Raw genomic sequence first — 12,336 nt, forward strand, 5'->3', positions numbered from 1 at the left:
TCTAGTTTCATTACTTCAAAATCTCAGAACATCAAGGATAAAAAGAAAACTTGAAATGTTTCTAGAAAAAAATTACTTGGAGTAATGAAATAATAAAACAATCCTCTCTCAAACATTCTCAAGAAGTTACTTTAAGATGTGCTTCTAGTGATTTGGCGCCAAATGGCTTAGTTAAGCATCCCACTCTTGATTTCCTCAGGTCATTCATGATCTCAGGGTGATGGGATCCAGCTGTGCTGGGCTCTGAACTCAGCAAGGAGTCTGCTCCTCTCCTTCCTCTCCCTCTGCCCCCCTGAATACTCTCTCCCTCTCTCTCTCTCTCTCTAAAATAAATAAATTTTTTAAAAAAATGATATGCTCCAAGGAAAAAAGAGAAATGGTATATGAAACTATTTGTTTAATTCAGGAATACAGTGACAAGTTATCCTATGATAATGGTTGGGAAACATCATTGTCTAAATTAGTGAATGCTGAAGAAACTCTTTTTTAAAGGATAGTTTTGTGGATTCATTCTACATATAGAGTGGACATAAAGCTGTATAGTACATGTAAAACTTAAATAAGAAGAAACTAATTCTTTAAATATAAATAAAGAAGTCAATGAGAAATTTGAGCAGAAATTTAAAAGTATATTAAAAATGCGATGGTCTAAATCAACTAAACTTGACCTGAGCTGAACAACTGATTCAGCATAAAATAAAATAAACTATTAGATCTCAAAACTAGAAATACTGTTCTTCAAATGGACTTGGATTGCAACATAGGTAACTTCAGAAAACAAATGTAATTCTAACATCACTTCCTCAGTGAAGAATATTTACATATTCATAATAATATAAATGTGATTTGTTTTCAACTTTTAAACTCAACTTTTAAACAAAGCACAGCTGACATTATAATGTATTCAAACAATTATAATGTAAACACAAAAAGAAGTGATAGAATTTGGTAGGTGGAAAGGGTTAGTTGGGAAAGAGAGTAATAAGAGCACTAATATCCTTAATTTTAATAAAAGTCAAGATGGGTTATCCAAATTTGATTAGAAATAAAAGCTTAAATTTATTAACACTGTGAACATAAGAACGAAAAATAATAACATCTATTGAGAAAAAGTTGGAAAGAAAAGGTAGTTCAGGGAATTAATGAGAAGATTCATCTTTCACATGGAGAACCAATAACTAACATCTATAATAAATTCACAAAACTCACAAGAGCAAATAAAATTTTTGAATGAACAAATAAGGCATAACAGAATAAAATAAGGAACTATTTAAAAATTTTTGTCTCTATTTAGCAGACTTGAAAGTAGAGAATCTGTTGTTTTATATTGGAAGTTGTTTTGATTTTATTTACCACATTTAATGCTCAATTTGTTTTTTGTTTGTTTTTAAATATTGTAACAATTTCCATAACATTTTGTGAAAATATCTCCTCTCTCATGAAATACTTGAATTTAAATGGATAAATATACGAAAGGTTAGTGTGAAACTCATAAAAATGACTAGTTCTGTGACTATCATTAGGTAAGCTAGGATATATGGTTCTCAGTTTTATAATCAATACAACACAGAAGTTAAACCTCAATTTTCTATATAAAGTTTTCAGTGTTATATTCAGCCATGATTCATTTAACATCATTCTGTGAATTATTCAATTATGCAAAAGAGATTTTGTAGCTAATTCAAAAAAGAAATTACGATATTTTGAAGTTAATTTATAATCAGTACCTCTACTTGAATATTTTAGTAAGATAATAGTGGCTTTCTACAAAAATAAAGAACCATATAGCAGTAGAAATATGGATATAAGAAGAGAAAAATAGATTCCTTTAGGAAAAGTTAAAAGCTGAAGAACTGTGAAATATCCTTATCGATCTCTTGAAATTTGAAATATAAATAAATAAATAATAAATAAATAAATAAATAAATAAATAAATATATATATATATATATATACACACACACACACACATACATACAACCAAACTGTTTGAGAACCTGAAGGTGACATTTCTATTCAACTCAGTTATAGATACAATAGTTTATATGCCAAAACAGAGCATGATTTCCATTTTATGAAAAAAAAAAGATTGCTTCCTTAAACTGTAAGAAAATGTTTTATTGAGTTTCTGTGCATCTCTCTCTTGCTATGATTATAGAAACAAGGGATTTTTTCAGAGAAAAGCTTGAAGTTATGTTCTCTAAAATTATGTTTTAGTGTCTGGTTTATGTATCTCCAGATCAAACCAGCTGGGTCACAATTACACAGTGTTTACTATCTTTACATCTACTTACTTCTGTAATCCCTGTAACAACCTTAGAAGGTAGGTACTGCTCTTATCTCTATTTTAAAGGTGTGGGATTTAGATAAATAGAGGTTATATAAATTTGCTTATGTCTCTCATCTGGTAAGTGACAGATGTAATTCAAATCTGAGCACTCTGCTGTCAGATTTCTTATTCTTTATACTTTATTCATTTTAATGGCATCTCTCACTCTGTAGAATCACCCCATATAGTTCTGGTTATTTGTGTCAATAGACTAATTCATTTTTTTGTCTTTGTCTTTGTCTCCTGACAAGGATTTTTAGTCCCTAAAATGTGAAGAAGCCTTTTCAAAGTTCATTCCAAAAAGCTGAGGCAGGAGCTCCAAAGCAAATCAGTCCAGGTTCCCTATAATTATACCACTAATCCATTTAGCTATCTGCCCACTCATTTGTGTGTATCAGTCAGGCCTATACTTAAGAAGAATTGAGAGCAAGTGAAATAGAATATAGAAATTTAGTCTCAAAGTCAAAGCTAGAGAAAAAAAAATGTTGTGGGTTTATAAAATGAATTAAAGAATATGGCTAAAAATGCCATCTCTTAAGGATTTTAGGTGGTCCGCTAACTTGATCCTAATATTTCTAGCACACAGTATAGAAGAAAACCTGGCCAGTTACATCATTAGCAGTGCTCATTACCTAACAATGCATTGTTGATTCAAGAAGAAGAGTAATTGCTCTTGATCCTAAGGCCAGAAGGAAATGTCATGAGAGGGTCTTCCTAGAGGGGATGTGGGTAATTTTTCTAAGACATCCTTGCAGGTGACACAAGATGGGTTTCGTATAACTGTTTCTTAAAGTTTGCATCAATATAATCTGTTTTTTTATGCACACTAAAGTTCAAACAAGTAAACATTATTCCATAGGAATTTAGTACCTGTTTCTTCTTAAGTATATTTAGAAATGCATTATGGGATACCAAGGCACAGGTAAATTTAGATCTTCCCTAAAAGGTGTTTTTTTCCTCCAGTCCAATTTTTGATAAACATTGACTAGAAGTAAGTTTTAGATTATATTAATATACACTGGAGGCACTGGTATGTTGCTTTTGCTCTAAAATCAAAACTCCATGCTTCAGCAAACAACTGAGTTTACACAAGTATGCAGAACAGGGTGATGTGATTTTGTGGAAACTGAAAAGCCTATTGATGAAGCAAAAGTCTCACCAAAGTTAAACAAGCAAGAAAAACTTGATTCAAGGCTATTGTAATAGAGAAGAGAGGTCAGAACTCGGTCTGAGCTTGGCTACACTGTCACAAAGGATGAGAGAGTTTTTAAGAGCTATGACCTATGATCATAACCTATGTGGCCTTGCTAATTGGCCTTCCACAGAAGAAAAGTAAACTCTCTCAATCTTCAGGACAGGAGGCAGTTTGGATGAAGTGCTCTAAGAAAAGGGAGAAGAGCAACCTCTCTGGTGAAGCCACTTGGATTCTGTAGAGGAGTGGAGTGAGAAGAAAGGCAAGAAGGCAAGAAGAAGACTGTCTACACTTTGGTCAATCTACAAGAAACCTGAAGGCTGTCTTGGCCTTATTAGTCTTGTGTCTTGGGACTGATAAGACACTATATGAAAATTCTTACAACTCTGTAGTTGCTAAAGAGTAGAAGGAAATAATAAAATAGTAATTTATATTCTTAACATGACACTTCTCACATTCTGGTGAAGTCTGAAAACGTGAGTCTGTCTCATCTCCACACTTGGTGAACGAGAACACCAAGTCCTCCCTCAGGTTATGATTCCTAAATATGTCTCTGAGCTGTCTGATCCCAGTTATCTCTAATCAAACTGAACGCTATACTGCTACCAGCCTATATTTCTAAAAGACAAATTTGATGGAATTTCAGTCTCCAACTGATCCCCGCCCCTCATACATATTTTGAAACTCATCATTAATGCAGTCCTAACTCATGAAGACAGAGGATTTATCATCTCAGAACATCCCAAGTGTTTGACAGATACCTACCAGTAAGGCTTCTTCTTTTTTTTCTTTTCTTTTTTTTTTTTTCAAATTTGACACTTTAGTTTTAAAATTCATGCAAATCTTGCATTTTACAACCATATTTAATCCTCGTTAAGATATAGATTATTCTATAGCACAGTACATATAAATTTGTATAGAAACTTGACAAGATGATGCTTCAGTTACTCTTGTGACTTTCACAAAGCCTTACATACATCCCCTAGGGTATAGTGCTCTAGCCTGAGAAGTACAGACTTAGAAAATAAAATAAAAAGCTCCCAGTATAGTCTTTACAGAAACATCAAAACCTGCACCTGGCCTACCTTCTAGGTAGTATCTCTCTTATCCTGCTCTTTTTTTCATGCATCCATTCCTCCAAGCAATACCAAACTTTTTAAACGCCTGTGATCTTGCCTGGTTCCTTTTTAAAACTTTGATGAAAAGTCATCTCAGGGAGCCTGGGCCTATTTTTTCCAGGTACAGGCCATTTCCACCTTCTATATTATTTATACCTTCCTCTGTAGGCAGTTGCTTATGTATCTGTCTCCTTAAAAATGTCGGCTTATAAAAGGATAAAAAGTATATATATGTATCCATTCTGGCATCTCTGGCACTTGAAATAGCTACTCACACATATTGGTGTTCAAAAAATATTTGTTAAATGAATGAAAAAATGACTGAATGTCCATAAATGGCAATGGTATTGTATCTCTAAAGGACAGATAATCATTTCCAATCCTGTTTAGGGCAATTCATTAACAAAACACTAAAATTCCAAGTGATGTAATGAATATCATGAAGTTTGTCAGGAATAAAATTTATGACTGACTCTTAAATTTCTGATTATGTTACACATGATTTGACAACAATAAGCTGCATTTAAGGTGTGCATGTATAAGACTTTAGAGCTTTCATTGCCAAAATGTAGATAGGATTCAAATGAGATTTCTAATTTGATTCAGTGAGCAGAAATAAAGTCTCCACTTGTTTGACAAATAAATTATTAAGCATAACCAGGTGGAATAAATTCAATAAAATAGTATCTGTGCATCTTTTTAGTTTGTGAGTTTTCAGATATACAAATCGAATAATCAAGCATTCTATATCTTATTTTAAAATAAGTTTTAGATGTTAATTTCTAAATAATCTTAATTTTCTTTCTTCATGTATTTCCAGGTCTATATTTCAATTCTAGCTAAAACACACACAGATTCAAATTAGTTTTCCTTTTCTATGTTTAGCTAGCTTTTTATCTGTTTCTTGATATTTTCTTCAGCCCCGTTTCTTCATTTGTTTGTTCCATCTGGGCTAAATCAGACTGTGATAGGTTTCTCTTACAGAAACCATAAAACAGGAATGGTCCAGTGACCAAAAAGCAATCCTAAAAATCAGATTCCTGTTTCATACCTAGTATCTCCAACATTCTATGCTTTCTTTACTCTGTCTCTTCAGTTTCTTCATACCCCTTATCTTTTGTGATTTGCCTAGATGCTAAAAATTTTTCCCATCTTCTCCTGTCTAGTGATTGTTATCATTTTTTATTTATTCATTCTTTCATTTAAACATACATTTTTCTACCTACCATTGCCAGTTCACTTAAGTAAAACTATCCATTGATTTATAGAAAACATCAACCATTCCACTTCTACGTAACAGACTCCCAAGCAAAATATATATATATAATAAATATATATCAATATGTATTATATATATATATGTAAAATATATATATCAAGGAAAATTTTAGAATAGGAACTTAATTCATTTTTTTTTTAAAAAACTCTACATTTATTATAAATAAAGATTCTACTGTATAGCATGATATGTTAGGTTTCCTCTTAAGTAGAAAAGAGGGAGTTAAGGAATTCAGTACTACTTCTGTACTTCTGGTGATACTGGAGTAGAGAGTCTGGCCAGGAAGGTAAGGGAAAGGGTCCTTTAATTTCAAATCAAGTCAAGACTGTAGCTCTTTCATTTACAGCCCAGATCAGAGTCGATGGCCAAGAATTGTGATCTAAGGGCTTAGGAGAAAATCAACACTTCCACCAGTGATGGATTTAAATGAGGTAGAGACCTACAGTTAAAGGAAGTATGTTTTCTCTTCCATTCCTCGTTTCCACTTAGATGAACCTTGCCTTAAAACTCTTGGCCTCTTTGTTCTTTCTATTACACCTCCTCACAAATAGTGCAATGAGTTATCGGGGTGGTAGAAAACACCCCTGGTTCAAAGATTTTAGTGTAAGTGGAGCTAATCTTTCAAAAGTCCAGTTTGCAGAAGACTTGATCACTGTGTCTGACAGTACTTGTAGGAGGCAGCAACCTAAGTACCCAGCTCTGCAGACTGGATATACCCCTTTGGATTCCACACAAAGCTATATCCTTCTAGATATTATCACTGCTAAATTTAATACTTTAATTCTCTGTTGGATGGATGTGTTATTATTATACATTAGTTAAAACTCAGACATGAAAGAAAAATTCTATTTCTTGGTTCAAACACTCATAGATCCAACAGGATTAATGGTGATATGTTTATCTATAACACAGGAATTTTCTTACCCTCTATTCCTTCTACAGTATTATATACTTTAGGACAGTTATAGATTCTATGAAGTATCTGGAAAAATTGTATATTAGGGCCTTGAACTGAAAGCTGAGTACCTAAGATACTGGAACAAGGTGAGATTAGACAAAGGCTGCTGCTTAATTTTGATATCCACACACAGATGTGGCCACAAAGTCCAGTCACTAGACACGGAAGCAGCAGGTTGACTTGAGACTTAATTCCTTATGTGAATAAATCCCCAGGAAGTCCTAGGTCTAGTTCTCCCTAACTGAAAGTCTCCGCATACTGAGCCTGCAGGTGTCTAGTAACTGATGGGCAGTAGTATATATAGCAGGTGGAAACAAATGGCCATGCATGAAAAATTTGGGGTGACACAATAAGATCATCACAGGGACTTTCTTAAGAATTGGAAATACACTCACAGCTGTGGATATGTTTTATTGACTAAAAATATTTCCTTCACAGATTATAAACTGCTGATTGGTTTTTACTGATTAAGCCTTTTATTTTAGTCTTGAAAATTAAATCACAGGATATACTTACTAAAAGTTATTTACCTGAGAAAGCAAAACTTAAATGAAAAGATGCACAATCAGATTTATTTTGATCCTTTTTTACAGTGTTGGCTGCATATGTCTAGGAAACTTTTAGAACTAGTACTTGGCCTAATAAAATCATGCTTCGAACAATATACAGAAGAATATGAGTCACATAGTTTAGTTTTCAATCCCAACTCTTCCTATATCCCACCCCCCACAGCCATTGCTATAAGGACAAATACCCTAAATATCAAAGCTTTTGCTCTTTGAGATATTTAAAGATATATACAATTTAATGGTATTAGTGCAAAATAAACTTTTTGGCTATCTTTAGTTTTTGTTACAGTGCCTTAGCTGAATTAATTCAATAACAACCAAAAAAATAAAGTGTCTAAGGGCATTGTTGTTTATTAGTGACAGGCTATTTTTAAAACCACGGAATCTTCACTTGGGTTAATACCAAGTCTTTATCCTTGATCTCCCAGAGGATTCTCATAATTAATGGATGGGTAATGAAATAATCTATTTCTTAATAAATGTTAATACTTTTCACTGTCTAAACATAAATATTGTTATTAGAACTCAGATGAAGTTGGTGAAATTATGTAAATTTATTAAAGCTGTGACTCACATAAATGTTAGAAATCATCTCTGATTGTACCTTTAGCAATTTTGAACCTATTTTCAGGTCATGAACAATTGGTAATAACAAGATTACTCTTGGTAATTATGCACTTGCAGATTTCTTAATAATCTATCAGGTGGAATAACAATATGGAAACCCATTTTCCTATAATGCTTAGTCTCAGAAATGAATATTTTTTTTCTGTATAATGAAGCAGGAGTTTATTAGGCATGTCATCAGAGTTGAAAGGAAAAGTACAACAGACCTATTTCATGGTACAGTAAACTTTATATCTGAGAGCACTTCAGAAAGGAGATATTAGATTTACAGAAATAATCTTGTTTCAGTTTTTAGTCAAAATTACAACACATTCAAAAGTCTGAGTACAAATTGATTCAAGCTTGAATTCATCAGGGAAGCTATCTAAATTGTTTAGATTGTATGCTTTCAAATCAGTTCCTTTCTTAGTAGACACTTGCTAATCATATACTAATCTCACTCCAGTGAAAGTATTTATTCATTCTCAAATAGTTACACAAAGCACTAATGAGATACAGTGCATGCAACAATTGGGAGATGGACTATGTAATATCTACTCAATCCTGGAGGGATAGCAAATGGGATGGGTCATTCAAATATGATGTCATATTTAGCACGTAGAATTCTTATTCTTGAAAGGACATAGCACAGAAAGTTAGTGGTCTATTTCCTAATTCTACTTTATGTAGTTTATGAAAACGGCCTTGTTAGAAAGAAAATGGCAATGTATTTCTCAAGAATTAAGATATCTACTTCCATCACCACTAATCCTAATGATCTGTGTCTGCTGGATTAGAATGAAGGAGGGAAGACAAGCAGAGGGAAAATTGAGTATATAAAAAAAGGAAGAAAGAAATATATATATAAAGAATTCAGATAGAAATTTCAATTTCTAGACTAACTCAAAGACCTCAGCACATCATTTTTAAAATCAGGATTAAAATATATATGTCTAAACCAAAAAGAGGATATTCCTCTGACTCTCTGGACATACATAAATGATTGTATGTTTATGGTCCCTGAACAAATGGTACCGAGGACAGGGACTAAAGCAGGAAAATACCATCTTTAATGAAATCTAAGACATGAGAGATTAACTAAATGCGCCAGAAATTGATAAACATATCATCAACTATTGGGTATTCTCTGGTTTTAGAAATGATAGTATGTGAAGAAATGCAAAAATGTGCTTTAGATTGCATAAAATACTATTGCAGTCAAAAATCAACGACTGCTATTCTGGTTGTATCAGTTAGGGAATAGAGAGGAGACAGAAAACACTTTAATAATTTAAAAAGGAAAAAATTAATATAAAAAATATTCACTAGTGAAAATGATTAACTACTAAAAGGAGTAAAGGAATTTCTGAAGAATATTTGCATTAGAGCATTCCATGTTCTATAATACCCACTATGGCATGAAACATACCCAACTAGGTGGACAGAAAAATGCAAGCAGAGTACCATGGCAGAGAGAAGACTCTCCTCTCCCAAAATTAACATTTAAAAAAAAATATGTTACTACTTGGTTTTTATACTTTTAATATCTGGTGTCACACATTATGGAATTAGTATAGATCCAACTAATAATTTAATCATAGTTTCAGTAAAGCAGCTTAAAGAGGCGGCTGTTAATTCTACCACATGGTAGGAAGTTAACAGTGTGAAGGTAGTGTTAAAATCCTCAATTGTACTGCTGTTTCCTGCTCACTAATCCATATTCATGTAAAAATCATAAGCTTAATGGTAATTAGTGACACTATATACACTCTTATTGCTAACTTTTCTGATCCTCTTAGAACTTTTCCTGAAGTACTGAAGTGTTTAATGCCTGAGAAGTCTGCCTTATTCAGTCCTAATTCTGTTAATGCCAACATTTCTTTGGACCACCCATGATTCCAGTGCATGTCTCATGTCCTCAACATCCTATTGTCCAATGACCTTTACATCCAATTCACATCAGCTACACCCTCCCATGGATAAGCCGTGGCTATTGTCCTCACTATCACAATACAGACATTCTGCAGATATATTATTTTTCAATTAATAATCTGTGATCTCCATCACCTATCCTTATTGCTCATTCTCAGTTTCTCCCACTACACTTTTACTTTGAAATCTAGATCTTTGTACTTTCTTTTCTTTCGCTCCATAAAATCACTCTCTTGCAAATATTTCAATTCCTTTGTGGTTTTCTTTAGTAACATTCACCAGGTAAAGCTTGGTCAGTGTGCCCACACATGGGTTTCAGGTTGGCCTAGATACCGAACCCTGTGTCCCATGGGCAGGTGGCAATTTCCAGATTAGCCACATATTATAAGCCAGCAATCTCTGGCTTCAAGAAGGCTTATCAGTATATATAATGTGTCATAAGATGTTACTGATTTTTATGTGCACTCTGGTGTAAAAAAAAATGTTGGTAAACGTTGTTTTGAATCAATGCAATAATCTAATTTGCTGATGGTCAATTAGCAGAACTGAGCAGAATATTCTCCAATATCCATAAAATCTGATGCTGTTCATGAACCTTCTTAGACAAATTTCTCTATACCCCTTTAAACTTTAGTCTTGCTAACATGACACCCTTTCAAGAGATAATCTAACTTTTTATAACTTTTTATTCCTCACAGAGAACAGCAATCATAGGACTCCATAAAACGCATAAAATTTTAATCTTTGCATTTTACCACATTTGCTCCTCACCGCCTGCCCCCATCAACATACTCATGCTTTTCTTTTTCTTCCCCCTGAAGGGTAGTATTACTCTTACACATGTGGTTGTTAGCCTTTCCCACAGTTCTGGGGGCTCCTCCTCTATTATTTCTTCTCTTATCTCTTGAATCTTTAAAATTTCCCTTTAACTGTTTTCTCTTATCAGCATTTAAAAATGTTCTGCTCAAAACAAACAAACAAACATTGTTCATCATTTTTTTTTCTTTCCCTCTTTTTGCTGCTAACCTTCTTAAAAAAATTATCTACACCCACTTCCTTATTTGTACTCAATTTCAGTCATGGGACAAGTAACTTCTGTCCCTTCTCTCTACAGAAATTGCTTTTTGCCAATGTTACAAGACATCATTAACGATAAATCCAATTTGTCATGTTTGAGTCCCTATCTTAGACAATCTTGAAGTGGCATTTGTTAGTATAGATTTGTGTCTCCTATTTTAAACGCACCCCTCTCCTGGCTACAGTTATTACTGTTTCTCTCCTTTGCCTAATGTGTTTTCCCGATGTAGCTCCTCTTTTTCTACTCCCATCTTAAATATTGCTATGCCTCAGCTTCTGTCATGGGCACTCTTTCTCTTCTTAATCTGCACACATTTCCTGAGCAAACTCATATATTATGCTTATGAAACAGTGTTTTCAAAATTTTTAGAAGCAAATGACCCCAAAGGAGATATCCTCAGTCCAATTTTGCTTTCTGCAGTTCAAAATCCCCACTTAAAGATTTATTTATTTATGAGAGAGAGAGAGAGAGAGAGAGAGAGAGAGAGAGAGAGAGCACACATGGGGGGGGGCAGAGGAAGAGAACCCTTAAGCCAACTCTCTGCTGAGTGTGGAGCCAAACACTGGGCTTGATCTCAGGACCCTGAGATCATGACCTGAGCTGAAATCAAGAGCTGGAGATGTAACCGACTCAGCCACCCAGGTGCCCCCAAAACCCCCACTTAAAATGGAATATCTAGACAGTATTGAAAAGTAACTTGAGCTTTGTGCAGTGGCAGTATCGTAGCCAATGAGGTTTATCCAAGGCGTGATTATTGCTAATTGAAAAGTAACTTGGGTGTCCTATGAATATCTCAAATTCCATATACTCCAAACTTCATACTTCATCTATCTCACCAAATGTTTGCTTTCTAAGTCTTTCTCATGAATGACACCAGATTTATAGAGATTCTGCAGCCAGAAACCTGACATCCCCCTGCCAGCACCTGACTTTCATTAAGCAATGTGCAATTAACATTCAGTAATTTCACCTCTCCCCTTATCTTGGTTCAGATATAAGGTCAGAACAATTCTTAAATAACTTCCTCTTCCACCTACTTTTCCTTCACCACTGCAACTACCTAGTTCTCAATGACATCAAATCTCCCTTGAATTACAGAAACAACTTTCTTAAGTGGCTTCCTTGCTTTATGCCAAATGCATCTTCCCAATCTGTTCGGCATCCTGAAGCCAGACATACCTTTCCCCCAAAGCAAGTATCAGCATAACCTTTGGCAGGATAAAACTGTTATATGTGTGTCCAGTTGCTCTTAAGATACACACATAAACTTGTTAA

At 33.9% G+C, this 12,336-nt stretch overlaps 1 pseudogene; it reads left to right on the forward strand.

The window, feature by feature from the left end:
- The first annotated feature begins 11,761 nt into the window (after positions 1–11,761).
- On the forward strand, positions 11,762–11,962 carry LOC118001753 (annotated as a pseudogene).
- The last annotated feature ends 374 nt before the right edge of the window (positions 11,963–12,336 follow it).

Source organism: Mirounga leonina, unplaced genomic scaffold, assembly GCF_011800145.1.
Source record: "Mirounga leonina isolate KUSES-001 unplaced genomic scaffold, KU_Mleo_1.0 Mir_53, whole genome shotgun sequence".
NCBI classification, from domain to species: domain Eukaryota; kingdom Metazoa; phylum Chordata; class Mammalia; order Carnivora; family Phocidae; genus Mirounga; species Mirounga leonina.